Here is a 19,810-nt window from a genome sequence, read left to right as displayed (position 1 = left end):
AAGATGCGCGAATGGCCAAAGGCCACTAGTTTTTTGGGCAGATGTCTTCTGTCTCATTGTCGGTGTGGCTACTGAGGGTCGAGTTATGTGAGATAGCAAAAAGAGGGAGAGGGAGCTTAGAGTTTGAGAGGGGGAGAGATAAAAGTTGTGAGGGCTTGATATCAGGGATTAGTGTTTAAATTTCAAAGTGGGCGTCAAGTGTCAATAGCTTAGGGCAAGGGAAGTTTAGGTTTGGCTGGTGGTTTTTTTTTTTTTTTTTTGTGGTTTGGGCAAGGCTTGTGCATCGTTCACTGATTGAGTATAAGCCTAAGGCAAGTGTCAGGGGTGATGTAGGAAGCATGGGTTGGTTACTAGCCTTGAGCGAGGCTTGTTTGTGACCAAAGCGGTCCTTTGGGCAAGGCATGTCGAATACTGTCGTGTCTTCTAAGGTTTTCGCAACGCTTGCCTAAGGGATTTGGGATAATTTGGACTTGTTTGAGTCTTATTGATAATGGATGAATAAGCCTTGTGTATGGGCTCGATTAGTTGAGTTGTTTTAAGTATTTTGGATTGTTTTATTTTAGTTTGAGTTAATTAAGCCCATATAGTTAAGTATAACTCATTTTGGGCTTAAGTTTTGTCTTAGTGTTATTACAAGAATGAGCCCATAACTATATGGTGCCATAAACAATTAGTGGTGTTGGTTAAGAAGATTGGAGTTACAAGGAGTTACATGACAATTACATGCCTATAATTAGCCTACTTATTATTGGAGTTACAATTATAATTACCACATAATTAACCTAGTTATTGTGGGAGTTACAATTGTAGTTATTGTATTGTAACTTATTATTGATTTCTTTGACTATAAATACTAAACGAACTCTTCTTTTTGGACATCAAGAGTTGTAATCAAACATTTCAGAATTGAGTTGAGAGTGTTTTAGCTTTCTTTTCACTTCATGCACAAGGTGTTGATTTGGAATACAATTGTTATCACTTGTATTTCAATTTTGATTTCCTATTTCAATTGTTCTTAGTGCTTGTTTGGATTGGGTTCAAGGGATATCATTTATCTTTCTTGGGTTCTCTTTAACTTCTACCATTTGGGTGATTGAACAAATTTGATTCCTTTTTTACTTGTGATCTAAATTCCATTCTAAACCGATTGAAGAGTTCTAAGGTTCAAGCAAGGGTCTTGGAGTTCCGCATCATTTGGTATCAGAGCATTGGTTCACCAAGTAAATTAGTCTATCCTTTTTTTGTTGTCTTTATTTTCATTATTTCTTACCAAAAAAAAAAAAGACAAATTTGTATTCAGCAAAAAAAAAAATCAGATTAGCCTAATTTGCTTAATTATGCAAAACACATTTTCACATATTCTACCTTGTGTAATTGACAGAGCTGCTGTTATTTTCCTTTTATTTATCTCATATAACATTCAAATACATTTAAAATTTAAAAGAGAAACTCGTTTCAAGGCTGTTTGTTTGGTTGAGATTGTTTGTGTAATTTTTGGGGTTGTTTGGAAACAACTCACCTCAATTAAGTTTGTTTTCATCCAAAACTGTTTGTTTCACTTAATTTGAGTATTTTGGGTGCTAATTTATGGTTCTATTAGAGAATTACAAGTTTCATGCATTAAATTCCATATTCACCATTTTTTTTCTTGCATATTTAGTTTTCATTTAATATTTCTGCCCATTTGCTTCTTATTACATCTTGAGGTAATAATATTGATTCGTTGTTGCCTAATTAACATAAAAATCATCATATACTTATTTCTATATCAAGTGTGTGTTCTTCATTGTTTAGATTGTTCTAGTTTGCTTTTAGAGTTGAATTCGTGTATCTTGTTTCTTTAGGAATTCTTTGTTATCTCTAATTAAAATTGAGTACGTAGTGATAATTAGTTGTTGTTTGAATTGGTCATTTTGTATAAAGTTATAAAAGATTGCTTGAGTGTTAAAAAGTAAGAGAGTGTGAGATCAAAAAGGGGTAAAAGCCAAAATTGAGTGAAACACGAGTGCCCATACTACGAGAGTAAACACATGAGGGAGTGATTTGGGAGGTTGCAATCTATTTTATTTGTCATTAAAATTTCAGATTTGAAGATGGAGCCACAAGGGAGTGAAAGAACATCAAAAGATCAAGAATTCATCCTCAAAGCAATGCAACAACAATTTGAGAGGATTCAACTAGCTATTGGCAACATGAATGAGAAACTAGAGAAACAACAACGTGAGTTAAATTCCATGAGAGGGGGGGAAGCTTCCCAAACCAATCCAGGGGCATGAAGACTTCCAACACCACCTTTTGATGAGGAACTGGAGGAAGAATTTGATGACCAAGCTACTTTGGTCAATGAAGATCGAAATTGTGGTAGGGGTTGAAACGATCTTGATAAAAACATTGGGAGCATCAAAATGAAAATCCCATTGTTTCTAGGCAAGAATGATCCGAGTGCTTATCTTGAAAGAGAGCGCAAGGTGGAGCTTGGAGAGTATGCCATTGTATGGTGGGATCAACTCATCACAAGTAAAAGGAGAAATGGAGAGAGATCTATTTCCACTTGGGCCGAAATGAAGGCTACCATGAGAAGGTGCTTTGTTCCTACTCACTACTATAGGGACTTACATCAAAAATTGCAAGGCCTTATACAAGGGAACAAGAGTGTAGAAGACTACTACAAAGAGATGGAGATAGCCATGATAAGGGCTAATATTGAAGAGGATAGGGAAGCTACTATGGCAAGGTTCTTAAATGGCTTTAACAAAGACATAGCCAACATTGTAGAGCTTCAACATTATGTGGAGATTGATGATATGGTGCACATAGCTATAAAGATTGAAAGACAATTAAAGAAAAAGGGGAACACAAGGCAAGCCAACACTTACTCGGCCCAAAATTCCAATTGGAGACCGAATTGGAGGGGAGATAACAAGGTGTCCAATTCAAAAGAGATGACAAAACCAAGCCAAAAGATGCTAATGATAATAAAACAAAGGTATTTCTAACTCCCAAACTCCTAGGAATAGAGATATCAAGTGTTTTAGATGCTTGAGTTTTGGTTATATTACATCTCAATGCCCAAATAAAAGGGTAATGGTGATGTGCGGTGATGATGTTGAAACGGATGATGAGAATGATGTGGAGGATGAAATGCCTCCTTTGGAGGATTGTAGTGATGGGGAAACGCCTATGGAAGGTAGATTGTTGGTTTCTAGACGTGCTTTGAATGTGCAAGTAAGGAATGATAAAGAGGGGGTTAAGTTGCAAAGAGAGAAAATTTTTCATTCTAGATGTCTAGTGAATGGAAAATTGTGTAGCATGATTATTGATGGGGGTAGTTGTGTAAATGTAGCTAGTACCTTATTTGTTGATAAACTGGGTTTGGAAACTACCAAACATCCTAAACCTTATAAGTTGCAATGGCTTAACAATAGTGGGGAGATGAGAGTTAATAAGCAAGTGAGGGTGCTTTTTACTATTGGGAAGTATAGTGATGAGGTGATATGTGATGTAGTTCCTATGCAAGCTAGTCATATTTTGCTGGGTAGACCATGGCAATGGGATAGGAGAGTGAAGCATGATGGGTATCTCAATAGGTACATGGTAGGAAAAGAGGGAAAAAAGTATACTCTTCTTCCTTTAACCCCTAAATAAGTTTTTGAAGACCAAATGCAACTTGAAAAGTCCCATGATAAATTCGCACAAAGAGAGACCGAGAGAAAAAGAAAAGAAAAAGAAAACGAGAAAAGAAAAGAGAGTGAGAGAAAATTAGAGTGGAAAAATGAAGATCAAAAGGAAAAAGAAAAAGAGATGCATTCGACCATAGAAAAGAATGAGGGAAACAAAATGAGTTTTTATGCTAAAATGAGAGATGTGAGGAAAGCTTTATTTTCTAACAAGCCAATTATACAAACTCATGTACAAGGAAGCTTGTTTCTCAACTAACGAACTTGACTCTTCTTTGCCAGGTGTTGTGGTTGAAGTTTTGCAGGAATTTAGCAATGTTTTTTTCGATGATCTACCTCAAGGTTTACCACCTTTGAGAGGGATTGAGCATCAAATTGACTTTATTCCCGGGGCTGCCATACCAAATAGACCAGCCTATAGGAACAATCCCGAGGAGACTAAAGAGCTTCAAAGGCAAGTGGAGGAGCTCTTACAAAAGGGGCACATTCGAGAAAGTTTAAGTCCATGCGTAGTGCCCGTCTTATTAGTACCCAAAAAAGATGGTAGTTGGCGTATGTGTGTTGATTGTAAAGCCGTCAATAAAATAACGGTAAAATATCGACACCCAATACCTCGACTTGATGATATGTTAGATGAGTTGCATGGTGCTTGTGTATTTTCTAAAATTGATCTTAAAAGTGGTTATCACCAAATACGAATGAAACGAGATGAATGGAAAACTGCTTTTAAAACAAAACAAGGGTTATATAAGCGGTTGGTTATGCCATTTAGCTTAACTAATGCGCCAAGTACTTTCATGCGTTTAATGAACCATGTTTTTGTGAATTTATTGGAAAGTTTGTGGTTGTCTACTTCGATGACATTCTTGTGTATAGCAGATCTATTGATGAGCATGTCATGCATTTGAGGTAAGTGTTTGACACATTGTGCAAATTTCAACTATATGCTAACATGAAGAAATGTACATTTTGCATTGATCGCATCATTTTCTTAGGATATGTCGTGAGTGCAAAAGGAATCGAGGTATATAGTGAAAAGGTAAAAGCTATTCAAGAGTGGTCGACACCTAAAAGTGTAAGTGAGGTGCGTAGTTTTCATGGTTTGACAAGTTTCTATAGGAGATTTGTAAAAAATTTTAGTGTCGTTGCTGCCCCTTTAACTGAAATCATGAAAAAATATAAGGGGTTTGTTTGGGGAAAAGAACCAGAACATGCGTTTTCCTTATTGAAAGAAAAGTTATGTAATGCGCCTTTATTAAGATTGCCTAATTTTGATTCAACTTTTGAAATTGAATGTGATGCCTCTGAGTTTGGGATAGGTACTGTTCTTATGCAGGATAAAAAACTCATTGCTTACTTCAGTGAGAAGCTCAATGGTGCACAATTGAATTATTCCACCTATGACAAAGAGTTTTATGTTTTGGTAAGAGGATTAGAGACATGACAACATTATTTGTTACCAAAAGAATTTGTGATTCACACCGATCATGAATCTTTGAGGCATTTGAAAAGGTAAGGCAAGCTTACTAAACGACATGCAAAATGGGTAGAATTCATAGAGCCCTTCCCATATGTGATCCAATATAAGCAAGGGAAAGAAAATGCGGTAGCTGATGCGCTTTTAAGAATGTACAGTCTTATCTTTACTCTTTCTACAAAATTTTTGGGATTTGAATATTTCAAAGAATTGTATGTGCATGATAGTGATTTTTCAAATGTTTATGTGGCTTGTGAACATGCAGTATTTCAAGACTTTTATAGGCATGATGGTTTTTTATTTAAAAATGGAAAATTATGTGAGCCTAATAGTTCTATTAGGGAGTTGCTTGTTCGTTAAGCACATAGTGGTGGTTTAATGGGACATTTTGGGATTGGTAAAACTTTGAGCATTTTACATGAACATTTCTTTTGGCCTAATATGCGCAAACATGTTGAGAAAATTTGTGCGCAGTGCATCTCACGTAGGCAAGCTAAGTCTAGAGTTCAACCACATGGATTATATATGCCATTACCCATTCCTACACATCCTTGGGTTGATATTTCTATGGACTTTTTGTTGGGTTTTCCTAGGACTAGAAAAGGCCGAAACTCAATATTTGTTGTTGTTGATTGTTTTTCCAAAATGGTACACTTTATACCATGTCACAAAACAGATGATGCCACACATATAACGGATTTGTTTTTCCGCGAAGTTGTTAGAATGCATGGCATTCCTAAAACCATTGTGTCCGATAGGGATGTTAAGTTTTTAAGACACTTTTGGCAAGTTTTGTGTTCCAAACTTGGGACCAAACTTTTATTTTCTACTACTTCACATCTACAAACGGATGGTCAAACTGAAGTAGTAAATAGAACACTTGGTACATTATTACGTGCTTAATTGGAAGGAATGTTAAAACTTAGGAAGATATGCTACCATTTGTTGAATTTGCTTATAATCGGAATATACATTCTTCTACTAGTTTTTCTCCTTTTGAAATTGTGTATGGTTTTAATCCCTTAACTCCACTTGATTTGTTGCCTATTCCTATAAGTGACATTTTCTAATTTGGATGGACATAAGAAAACAAAGATGGTTAAAGCAATTCATGAAAAAGCAAGGAAGAACATTGAAAAGAAAAATGAACAAGTAGCATCCCATGTCAATAAAGGAAGGTGCAAGATTTCATTTGAACTCAGAGATTGGGTGTGGGTTCATATGCGCAAGGAACGATTTCCATCAAAATGGAATCTAAGTTGGATGCTCGTGGGGATGGTCCATTTCAAATCATAGCCAAAATCAATGAAAATGCCTACAAAGTGGACCTACCAGGTGAGTCTAGTGTTTCGGCTACATTTAACATATCTTATTTATCCCCTTTTGAAATTGATGCAGGAATTGATTCGAGGACGAATCCTTTTGAGGGGAGGGGGAATGATGCAAATAAGACTAAAAATACTCAAGATACTCAAAGAGCATTAGAAGGTGACTTGGAGCAAATTTCAAATGATGTAAGCACATACAGTTCCAAAACTGGAAAGTTTCAGCAGACCAGTAACAAGATCAAAAGTAAAGAAGCTTAAAGAGTTGCTCCAAGTTTTTACTCAAAAACATGTGGATGATGTCAATTGTGGAAAGTTCAAATATAAGCTTTTTGAACAGCCCAAATTCGTAACTTTAATTGGATTTAAGTGATTTGGGATAATTTGGGCTTGTTTGAGTCTTATTGATAATGGATGAATAAGCCTTGTGTATGGGCTGGATTAATTGAGTTGTTTAAGTATTTTGTATTGTTTTATTTTAGTTTGAGTTAATTAAGCCCATATAGTTAAGTATAACTCATTTTGGGCTTAAGTCTTGTTTTAGTGTTACTACAAGAATGAGCCCATAACTATATGGTGCCACAAACAATTAGTGGTTTTGGTTAAGAAGATTGGAGTTACAAGGAGTTACATAACAATTACATGCCTATAATTAGCCTAGTTATTGTTGGAGTTAAAATTGTAATTACCACATAATTAACCTAGTTATTGTGGGAGTTACAATTGTAGTTATTTTATTGTAACTTATCCAGAGTTGTAATCAAACATTTCATAATTGAGTTGAGAGCGTTTCGGCTTTTTTTTTTTTACTTTATGCACAAGGTGTTGATTTGGAATACAATTGTTATCACTTGTATTTCAATTTTGATTTCCTATTTCAATTATTCTTGGTGCTTGTTTGGATTGGGTTTCAAGGGATATCATTTATCTTTCTTGGGTTCTCTTTAACTTCTACCATTTGGGTGATTGAACAAATTTGATTTCTTTTTTACTTGTGATCTAAATTCCGTTCCAAACCGATTAATGAGTTCTAAGGTTCAAGCAAGGGTCTTGGGGTTCCGCATCACTTGTTCATTCTTCAACCTGTAATTTTTTTGTATATACCCAAATCTTTTACAATAAAAATATTGTGATTTACCTTTATGCCAAAAATCTTTTTCATCATGGTTGTTTTTTCTGCATACTCACCATAGTGGAAAGTTTCTTCTCTTTGATCTTGATGAAGACTTGTTTGACACTGTGGCTATGAAAACTCCCTCAATTTTTTTTTCATCTCTCATTGCTCTTCTTTGCTCCACAGCTTGTAAAGCATTAATTAATTCTGTAATTGTAATTTTTGAGAGATCCTTAGAATCTTCAAGTCAGAAAATCTTTGGTTCAAACTTTTCTTGTAAGTTCACAAAAATTTTTTCAACAATTCTACTGTCGGAAAACTCTTCACCAAATAATCCAATTTTGTTAACAATGTCATGAGTTTGATAGCACACTCTTTGATTCCTTCTAATTCCTTCATTCTTTGAATCTCAAATTCTCTCTTAAGATTCAAAACTTGCATCAACCTAGTTTACTCATTACCTAAATACTCAGTTTTAAGCAAATGCAATATCTCTTTTGGAGTTTCACAAGCCATGAACCTAGTAAAAATCATTTCAAAAACTGAAAAGTACAAGCAAGTTTTTACTTTGTAATTGGATTTTTCTTCATATGACTCTTTAATTAAGCTGTAGTTGGATGAGATTGCAATGGTGGGGGTTCACCATCATTTTCAACCACATCCCAAAATCAAAAAATTGTACATATGTTTGCATTTTCATAACCCATAATTGAAATTTTTCTCGTGAAAGTGGGAGGTGAAGTCAAAGAAAAAGTGTTTGAGGCCATATTTGATGTATGAAACTCTCTTACTTTCTCTTTATTTTTTTTCTCACATACCCATGACTAATAAAGGTCTGATACCACTTGTTGGGATTTTTTTAAGTGAAGAAAAATTAAATTTTTATTTAATTCACTCCTCCAAAATTAACAACTTAAAATGCCTTTAAATAGACTTATATCGAATTCAAAATTTCTAAAAATAATGTACTATAATCTAAAAGATAAACATTAATTAAATCTCTTAAAAGACAAATTTCCACTAATAACATGATATTTAAAAACTAAACATGTTCTAAATCTAATTAAAAATAAATCCTATATGAATTTAAACTAATAAATAAAATAAATTCAATTTCTACATTAATCTTCAGCAAAAAATGCATTAATTTACCGAAAAAGAAGTTAAAATTGAGAAGGGCAAGAAAGAAAACATAAGGAAGAAAATATGGATGGGTTGCCTCCCATCAAGCACCTTATTTATTGTCCAATGCCAAACTATCCTACTTGTTGTCAGATATGTGCCTTGGGTGGGTTGTGTGTTGTTTTTTTAATGTTATTTGCAAAGGAGCCTTCGTAAAAAGGTCTAAGATGGTGTCTGTTCACCTTGAAATTTTTTTGTGTGTTAAGGCTCTTGATTTCGACAAAGCAGTGAGGAAATATGTTGGTGACCAGGAATGGCCCTATCCACCTTGACCTCAGTTTGCCATGGAACAACTTAAGTCAGAAATCAAAGAGGAGGACTTACTGCCCAATTAAGAATTATTTCTTGGAAAATAATTGGTCGTTGAGTATTTTTGTCTCTTCCTTGTAAATTCTGAAGTTCTCATAGGTCGTATTTCATATTTCTTCTAGTTTTTGTAGTTGTAGCTTCCGATGCTCCACAAGTTCCTCCATCTTCATGTTACAACTCTTGATGGCCCAGTATGCTCTACGCTTCAGCTTAATAAGCAAATGAAAAGCTTTCCCAAAGATTAGGAAGTATGGAGACATTTCGATTGGCATCTTGAATGTTGTTCGATAAGCCCATAAAACATCATCAAGTCATAGACTCGAGTCCTTTCTGTTTGGTTTAAACATTTTTTCTAAGATGGACTTGACTTCCTTTTCAATCTCTGGATCGTAAAAGAGTGGTCTCCCACGATAAACCTAGTCATAACAAGAAAAAATAATTAGTTAAATACCGTCTCTCTAGCAACGGCACCAAAATTTGATTGGTGTTGAATCCATCAAAAATAAATTCCTAATTAACAAATAAAACAATATTGGAGTAGTTGTAAGAAGGGTTGAATCCACATGGAGTGGAAAATCAATTTTCTTCCTTGATTAACAAATAAATAGTAAACAAGAGGGGGTTTTATAGGACTGGTTATGCGAAAGATAAAATGAATAATAAGTAGAATGATGTTGAACAAAATATAGGCTACAAGTTCAAATCTAAAGCAATTATAAAGAGGATATTTAGTTGATGAAATAGCCAACTCCGGTAACGTAATTGATCATGGATATAAGGATTAACTTTATTTAAACTATTCTGAACAAGTTATAGTTGTTGGAAATGTTTCAACAATCAATCATTTCTTATTTTTAAACTAGTTAAGAAACGTTCATGATTGATTTTTTGCTGCCAAACAATCCTGGAATGTCCACAAGATTTTACTTGCCAACAGCCTTAAAAACTAAAAGAACCTTATTCAAGTTGTTGGGTTCATCCGTGTGAACCAGTCAACCAGGTTATTTACCTCCTCAGTGCGACATTGATTGCTTTTAAGTGTTGAAACTAAGCAAACAATTACAGATTTAATGGTCCAGCTAGCTACTTGCGGCCTCTACGTGCATTCCACGGGCCCTGTTCAAATAAATTCAAAACAGCAAGTATGCAAGAAATACATAAATACCAAGGTTTAAATAAAACATGAACTAAATCAATTTGATCTCGCAAATACATCACTGGAGTTCACCAAACCTCAAAAAGGAAAAGAAATAAACTAGCCACTCATGGTGGGTTTCAATACAAAAGAGTTTTTAGTGATTAAATGAGAGAATAAATATGAAGAAGAAAAAGGGCAGCAACAGGGAAATCTTCTTTGTGTGGTGTCAAGCCCAAGGAAATATGATTCTACTTTGACAACTGCCTCCTTTATAGTTAACCAGAGTATAGGGTTTCTTTTACTTTTCTTTCCTTTATTTCCAATACATTTCCTTGATTTCAACTCATCTTTATCTTTCCATAATGATTTTCACATGATTTTCAACCCTTAGATCACGGTAGAGAGGGTATCTTCTCATATTTCAAAAAGCCCCCCTTTTCTTTAAGTGTATTGGAGGTTGATGTGCAAGCCTAGGGCAAAGTTTGTTTCAATTACGTGCGAACCTTTTAAATTTAAGTGCCACCTTGGCCTTGGCCAAGGCTTAGCAGATCATAACTTATGTCCCATCCTACTGCCTTAGATGCAAACCGTTCCCAAGGGTTGGTTGTGTTTTCTTATTTTTGCTGAAATGTATCCCTTGGACAAGGGTGTGTACGGGGGCCAATACATGCTGTAGTTGAGCGGTCTTAGCCTTGCGCAAGGCTAAGACCATGACATATGGTAGTTTTATAGTTCTCGCCCTTGCTTCCTACTGTTCTTCCTGACTTTAGGTTCCAACTTTTGTCCTACATCAAAATGGATAAAATAACTTGATCATGCAGCAAATAGTTCATTTTAGACACACAAACATAGGTGACGAGGATGTTGTTTTTACACCCTATCAAGAGGGTATATAAGACTTCTGCTTCAAATTCATGGGAGTATTTTCTTGAAAAAGCGTAAGCTACTTTGTTGGATGACCCTTGCTTGTATTGGATCATGTAATTGAGACCCAACAACTTCAAAATCTCCTCTTGTTTTACCATGGAGGATACCCCCCTTTGATCTAACAAGTATTTTAGGTTGTGCTTATTAGTTCTAATGATGAAGGAGGTTCTTTCTAAGTAGTGCACCTATTTTTCTACAACATAGAGAACTTCTGTCAGTTGCTTCTCGTATACCAATTTAGTTTAATTCCTGGGGTTGAGAGTCGTACTTATGAAGGTGATGAGTTGATTCTCTTATATTAAGATTGCTCCAATACCTTTATTACTCACCTTTGTCTCTGTAGTAAAAGGATCCCCAAATTTAGGCAGTTATAAGACCAGGCTGGAAGTCATGGCTGCCTTTAACGACTGGAAGGTCTTATTTGCTTCTGCATTCCATTCAAAAGTACTTTTTTTTAAAAAAATGAGTGAGTTGTTAGGCTATGAGTCTGTAATAATTTGTCATAATATCCTTTTAAGCCCAGAAAACTTGTAAGGCCTTAATCATCTAAGGAATGGCCAGTTGATCATGGCTTCGATCTTTCAAGTGTCCATTTCCACCCTTCGACTAGCCCAAGATACTCCACCTCTATTTAGAAGAAACAACACTTGGATTGTTTTACATACAACTTCTTATCTTGGAATGTCTTTAGAACTTCTTCTAAATGAATAAGGTGCTCATGCTTGATGGTACTGTAGACCAATATGTCATCAAAGAAGACCAGTATAAACTTTTAGAGAAAAGTCTTGAAAATGTGATTCATGAGGGCCTAAAAGTTAGCTTGGGGATTAGATAGGGCAAAAGACATCACTCTAAATTCATAGTGGCCTTGGTGTGTTTTAAAGACTATTTTGTGGATGTCTTCTTCCTTCACCCTAATTTGATGATACCCTACTCAAAGAAAAAATTTAGAAAAGATGTTTACTCCATACAATACATGAATAAGATCATTGATAATGAGTACGAGAAATTTATCTTTCATAGTTTTAGAATTGAGTTCTTTATAATCCATGCAAAATCCCCAATTATCATCTTTTTCTTATGAGCAATACTAGTGAAGAGAAATGACTATAGTTGGGTCGTATATCATATGATCTCTACTTTCTAAATGTTTTTATAGACACACTCAATGTCCAAGTAATAGAAAGATTGTCGTTACACATGGTTCCCTAAAAAATTATTACAAGCAAGGGCGACATTAAGTTCTAATATTGTCCTAAAAAATATATTACATGTACCTAGATTACGTACTAATTAGTAAGTAAATTATCACAAAATTTGAATTTAAAATAATATTTGACTCTTTTCACTTTACTTTTAGAATCAAAATTTGAAGAAGATAATTGGATGCATTGAGACCGAAACGGACTCTGCCACTTGGACGCATTTGGGGGATCCGTCTTTGCTAAACTACTAAAATTGTTATAATATTTGGACAAAATACTCTTGACAAAAGGATTATAAAATTACACGAGTTAGTCATATATATATACATATATTTTGTAGGTTGTCTGGTAGATGGGTTAAGACAAGACTAATTTTCCTGGTTGTTTCATCTTCATTCCTCAAAACAAATAAGGATGTTGGTTATTTTCTGCGTTAGAAAATGAAGAATTTTCAATTATATATTGCTACTATTATTATGAAAAAGAGGATTATGCAATTCAATACAACTAAATTGATCATACAACAACAGGCCCATCAAATTAAACTAATCAAAGACTGATAGTGGCATTGCCAACATTCTCAGATCCCTCCAACAATCTTCTCTTTGCAGACTTAGTCCTATAACACCAAATTTCAAATGCCTCACTCAAATCAGGATATCTCACGTGTTCTGTCTTTATCCAATATACAAAAACATTAGCTTGGTCATTTGATGGCAATGCCAGGACCAATGACACAATTGCTCCCTCAATGTTTCCCGACGTCTCTTCCTCCATCTTGTATGTATTGCTCAATTGCTCCTTGTTTGTTGTGTCCAAAATCACTTTTATCTTTCGGATAAATGGGAGCCATGAATTTAGCAATTGCAGCCGGCCCAAAGCTGGAAGGATTACATTCCCGTACTCTACTGTTTCCAACACTTTGCTTGTCACTTCTATTAGCTTTACTTTCAAACCCAGCATTGCAGATCCTGGTTTCTTATCCTCTACTATCTCTAAAACCTTACCAGAGATCTCTGCCCAGTTACAAACAAAGTCCTTCATTAAATCCATCCTCGATAAGATGTTACACATCCATTCGATGTCATGTAGACTCCGCAGGGCTTTACCTTCTATAGTCTGAGATGTGAGATCCGACTCCAAAAGCATGGAAGATAATTCAGTTTTGAACGAAGAGCAAACTTTTGAGAGGCCCATTCTTACTACTGATTTCACTTCATCATCAGCTGTAACTAATGGGGTATGCTCATCTGCCCCCAGCATGTACTCAACCTGTTCTTGAGCAGAGGTTTTAAGATCATCTCCGAATGGAGGAGATGCTCCGTCAAAGGACATGGCGAACTGAACAGTTAAAATGAAAGCATTTTTCGATGCAATTATATCTAGAGGTTGAATTCTCGATAAAATGGGCATTGCTACTGGACCCAGTTCTGAGACTGCATTTATAATTTCTTCCTCATCCGTCTTACTAAGAAATAGCCTCCAAATACTGGATGCAGCAATCCCTGATCTCTTTACAATGCAATGTAAACTGCCTATCTGAAGAATACCAACAGCAGATTCAACAGGGTCCACGGACTCCAGAAGCAACTCTGAAGAGAGATCCAACAATGTCAAAAGACTAACATGATGGTTGTAATTTACAGTCAGGACTGGAGATCTGATCAGCAAAGAACTTGCTCTTGTTTATGAGAATAAAGTGGGAGTAGAACCATTCAAGTCTACCACTAGTATTTCTCAAGTGCATAGTGATATCACTAGTACACTTGTCCCCAAATCTGCAAGGCTTGGCTGCTTCAGTTGAGTCCATACAGAGTTATGAAGGATACAAAATTCATCCTTCAGCAACTAAAACAATAAATATTCAAATTAGACTGAACTCTTAACGAAAATCAAAATCAAATCTGAAATGAAAGTCTAAAATAAAAATAATAACATTTGTTTGATATAGATTAAGCCAGAGACTGTCACAACTTGAAAATCATGCTGTTAAATATATTATTCTAAAATGGAGATTTGCACGTTCAAATCAAACTGTATACCTAATATAATGGCTTGATGGGCATTTCATGTCTGTAGCACTCAATAGAATAGATAAATATACCCAAGAGCTCATTCTGCATATTATGAACTTAGATTACATGAACTGAGAAACTTATTAATTACATTTGCTGACATCCAAAAATAGAGATCAGAACACCTATCACAAGGAATATAGCATATGTACAAGATATTGGCTACTGTCTATCTCTTAAGTTCATATATGCTTTCTAATCATTGTTTCATTTACACAGAAACTTAGGAAAGACATAAAAACGACAAACAAGTAACTTATTGTGCCACAGAAAAAGCCATTTTCATTTTCCAATAATCCTTAGTTACAAGATCAGTGATGAAGATCTTCATAATTCCCTTTCATTGATGAATATCTTCATAAGCCCTTATCCACGGTACCCACCCAGAATCACATCCAGCCAAAAGAAAACTAAAATGAATAGAAATATATTCTTTAGAAGCTACCATAAGGGACATCTGACCCTAACACACATGATAGACCATCCAATGCATGCGTTGTTCGGAAGGGCACTGCTAAAGTTCAAGATTACATATCTTTGTAAGGTCGGAAGAGTAAGAGGCAACTTGGATTGGCCTTTGTTTTTCTTTTGTTTTTCCTTTTGGTCTTTGACCCATAGGCTGGTTTTTAGATAAAAAAACAAGATACCTCCATGAACGAACACAAACGAGACATCTCAGTTGAAGAGAATGATCTTATTAAAGGAGCACAAAAAAGAAAAAGGTAAGTTTCATTGTGAAACCTCAAAAGAAGCTCCCCCAGGAGCTTAAGAAATCTGATGCAGAGGAAAAATCATCGGAATATGAAGAACCTCCATCAGAAATCGCAAAAGAGCTGGGAAAATGCAGAAGCTATATCAAGAGTTCCACAGAGAGACTCATGAAGCAAGCGGAACAAAACAATAAAAAGTACAACATTTCTGAGAAATCCAATTATTAAACTCCAGCAAGAAAAGATATAGATAAATCATTCTAATTACTCCTTTTCCTCTTATATTTTCTCAGCTACCATACAAAGAGTGTATAGCCGAAAATTTCTTGAACTTCACCAAGACTTGTTACTTTAAAGCCAAAAGATACCAACAAACTATAATAAAGACACAATCTTCCAAGTAAAGAAATAAACAAATTTCCAAAATTTACCAGAAACCCCCATTAATATCTCTGAGATATTAATGGAAGTTGATTAAAAATCATGACTTTTCAGATGGGTCATCAGAGAAGAAGATAGAGTAGCCTACCTTTTAATGAACTTAATTCGAGGAATAAATCTGTTATTACAATCGCACAGATAATTTGCCTACATAAATCGCAGTGTGGAGGACATAAGTGGAGGCTGTGAAGATCAGAAAGATTGCCTACATAAATCTGCTATTAGACTCAGGAGTTGAGTTTTTTTTTTGTGAAAAATAAACAAATAAATAATATAAGTGGAAAAAATATGAAAGGACAAAACTACCCTTATCATACTTGCCTCGTGATCTTTGTAGCATGGTGCCTCTAAATTTGTTAAAGGTTATATTTAGAAAGTAAAAATAAAAATTCATGTGAAAGTTTATTGACAATAAATATTTATTAACTAGAGGATGAGAGCACAACTTAAAACCGTAAAAACTGAACGCGTATTGAAAGTCCACGGAAGTTAATTTTTTTATTATACTTTTTTAATTAAATAGTCTATTTGATTTATGTAGAATTTATTCATAATTAACTTAACTAAAATTAATACAAAAGAGTAAAAAATAAATTGAGTCTATTGTTGAGTAATAATTTTAATTTTGCATTATAATTATTATATATTTTATGCGCATTAACTATAATTCATTGAGTTTATAAAATTATTGTGCTTGATAATTTATCTCTTTAAATTATAAGCTTTGTAATGTGCAAAAATCAAAATTTTGATTTATTTTTTCAAAAAACCGAAATCCTTTTCATTGCACGGAAAATTAATTTTTACTTATTGAAGTATTCTTGTAGCATTTTAGTCAATCTATTTTTTTTATCTTAATTACTTTAATTCTAATCACGTGTTGATTGTGGATTAAATAGAAATAATTTATTAAGGAATAAAATTTTTATGCTAAAGGTATATGTGTGGGTTCGGATAGCAAGCTATATCTTGGGTTCCACATTTATTGTGTATGTCTAGATTCGAATTATGTTATTGATTATGGGTTCCGCATTAGTTTATATTTCCCATATTGTCTTTGTAGCTCACTCACAACATGAACATTTTAAAATATTTTAGAAGGCATAACATTTTTTAACCCATGAAATCAACATTTTAAATAATTATATTAGTATCCTCTTTCACTGTTTTTATTCCTCATGTATCACAAGTATTATGGCTCTATAGATTTTTTAATTTATTTTGTTTCATCCAAACTTATAAAGTTCTTAATTACAATTTTTCTTTATTGTTTTTAACCAATGAAGAATGCAAAATCTAACATAAACTTCCTATATATACATCTTGACAAACTCCTTTTGTAAATGACAATAAAAAAATTAAAATATCTCCGAACTGACTTTACCATCTTTGGTGAACTTTACTTGCCGAGGCCACCATTTATAACGATTCAACTTAATCTTCTTCCTCAACCTATCAACTATTTTTTCCCTAAATACCCACATTCGTTCTTCTCCTATAAAATGTGAAGCATGTGTTCATATTTCTAAAAATTTTTTGGTTAAGGTTTGGGCAAAGTATGCATGACTGGGCAAACGAATTATCCTACCTCTTTTCGTTGGTTTTTCTATTATTACACCTTTTGTTTTTTTTAGAAATGGGTTACATGTTATTTTCAGGTTTCAAATTAGCCAATAAGTTACTAGGTTCAAGTAAAGGGTTTCACATTTCACATTAACCATTTGGATGTCATTTGCACTAAATGGGTCTTTAAAAAGCTTTTAAAACTTTGGTGACCATTTTGTGGCAAAAGAACTTTAGGGACTAAAATGAAAAATAAGCCAAAGTTTGGAGACAAAAATGGTAATTTTTCCTATAACTCAATTATTTTTTACTTTGAACATAATATTTTTTGTGGTTATAGTTTTATTGCTATCCCTTTTTTTATTGTTCTTTTTTCTGTTTCTAGTCCTCTTTAACTCTCAATGCTCTTTTTTACTTGTTCCTCTCCCTTTTAAAAGGTTGATTGCGTTTTGTAGGTTGCATTACAATGAATTAAAAAAATTTTGTAGTGATAATTTATAAAAACAATAATTTATACTTTTCATTTGCAAAAACACCTTCATCATAAACCCATTATGCTTAGCATGTAGAAACTTAAATTCTTAAGTCAAACTCTCTCTGCTTGAATCATGCCCAATGAAATGAATGCTATCAAGAAAATTGAAAAAATAAAAAGAAATTAAAAAGATGGCACGACTTACTCGATAAGTTGATTGAAGATTTCCTATCTCAACAAGATAGTTAAAAATTACTGTAATACCCCATCCATCACTGTGCTAAAATAATTTAGAAATTCTATTTATTCGGCCCTTTGGCCGCCTTAAACTTAATTAATTTATACTGTTTAATATTTTTCATGATTTGTGATTTTTTATTTATTTTTATTTTTACTTTATTTTATTTTTAAATTAAAAAAATTAGAAAAAAATTAGAAAATGGTGAAACGAAAAAAAAAAACTGCCCGCAGGAAAAATTTCGCGAGAGACCAGTTTGCCCGCGCGGCTACTGGGCTATGCGCCCAATGCGCATGACCCATCCGCACGCCAGCACGCACAGGACGTGCGCACAGCGTGCACGTCCCCTCCACACGCATGCACATCCCCTCGGGCAGTGCACCGTTGTTGCCTTGGGTGGTGCACCACCTTCGTTGGTGGACAAGGTCTTCCTCTCCCGTTTTTTATGCTAAGAATCTTTTTCTCCTCTCTCTTCATCGAATTTCGTCACTTATTGCGAATCTAACGATTTCAAAATTGTTAAATTTTCCTTCATTTTCCTTTCTCTCCACACTTTCATTTCTTCCATTTTTCAAGGTTTAGAGAGAGAGAGAGACAGTAAATTAGTGCTAGAAGGAGAGAAAGAAAGAAAAACTGTGAAGAATAAATTATCGAGATTTCCATAAGGAATTTAGTATTACTTTCGACGTCTTAAAGAGTATTTTAGATAAGTAAATTTAATATGAATGTTATTTTGCCTGTTTTGTATGCCTTTGTGTTTAAATGAGTCGAATTGTTATGGTTTTCAAGCATACTATGTGAATTATAGACATTCAATAAATTTTCATATAATAAATGTAATATGTAATCTATAATAGTGAAAATAAAAAGAAAAAGAAAAAGAGAAAAGTTGAATGAAACCTGTATGGTCCGAAGTGTATCTGTATTGACATGCATATTGCACCAAGTGTCTCATTAGTCTTTTTATCTCTGAGGTATATCTGTTCCTCTTACCCTTCGGGGTATTTATTTCTCCCTCCCCTATCTAGTCTAGAAAGACATAAGAGGACCGTTCTCAATGAATGACAACGTGTCCTCTGACGAGAATGGTATCGCACTATCTATAGGAGTCACTCGTAGCTAAGTAAATACGTGACTATAGATATCTGTTAGGACCACTATAGTTGGTACGGCCGTGGTCATAGATCGTATCATGATTTGGCCGGCCGGACGTGGGTCTGAGCAAATTTTCTGTGTTTGTATCTGATCTGGTCATTTCACTTGAGTAGTTGGAAATCAGTATCTATCCTCATATATAGAAGTTTGTAATGACTTTGCGAAGCATGACACGAAAAATTTGTATATTTTATGATTTATTTGATTTTCTCTATTATTTGGCATGATATATATTTGATCTTCTGTGCTAACATGTCATTTTCATATTCAAACAAATGATTTTCATAATAGTGATATAGGTAAACAAGGAAGCTAAACGGTAAGATAAAATAATAAACTTTTGAAATCTTATGATGTTAATTTAATACTGTTTTTCTTACTGAGCATATGAAACTCACTCTTTCCATGTTCTCCCTCCCGAGATGAGGAAGAAAATGAAGAACCACAGAGAGACCTACCCTTGGAAGTCTATGAGGATCCTGTGGATCCACAAGTCTGAGTGAATGACTATTTCCGCGATCTGATGAATTTAGTTGCATAGTGAAAGAAGTGGCCCTTATATTTTGTATTTTGTAGCCACTTCTGTCCTCAGTTTATGTATGTATTTAGAACATCATATATATTTGTAAGGAATTTGTTACGGTTTGATTCTGCTACATAAATTTTATTACGCACTCGTTATTTTGAATCTATATTTAACACCATATGCCTTAATTAGCACTTGGGATGTCACAGATGGTACCAGAGTAGAATTTTACAGAACAAATCCCTTGCACTTGAGCCTAGGATAGATAAACCT

At 34.2% G+C, this 19,810-nt stretch overlaps 1 pseudogene across 1 annotated transcript; it reads right to left on the bottom strand.

The window, feature by feature from the left end:
* Nucleotides 1–12,802: 12,802 nt before the first annotated feature.
* On the bottom strand, nucleotides 12,803–15,660 carry LOC110825283 (BTB/POZ domain-containing protein At3g05675 pseudogene; annotated as a pseudogene). The gene is made up of 3 exons (XR_015818485.1): nucleotides 15,171–15,660; nucleotides 14,397–14,471; nucleotides 12,803–14,202 (listed from the first exon to the last, which is right to left on the bottom strand). The product of XR_015818485.1 is annotated as a BTB/POZ domain-containing protein At3g05675 pseudogene (transcript).
* Nucleotides 15,661–19,810: the final 4,150 nt, after the last annotated feature.

The sequence above is a fragment of the Carica papaya genome, chromosome 4, assembly GCF_054855325.1.
Source record: "Carica papaya isolate Zhongbai chromosome 4, ASM5485532v1, whole genome shotgun sequence".
NCBI lineage: Eukaryota > Viridiplantae > Streptophyta > Magnoliopsida > Brassicales > Caricaceae > Carica > Carica papaya.
The sequence above is the reverse complement of the archived record's forward strand: the minus strand, read 5'-3'. Positions and strand labels throughout refer to the sequence as shown.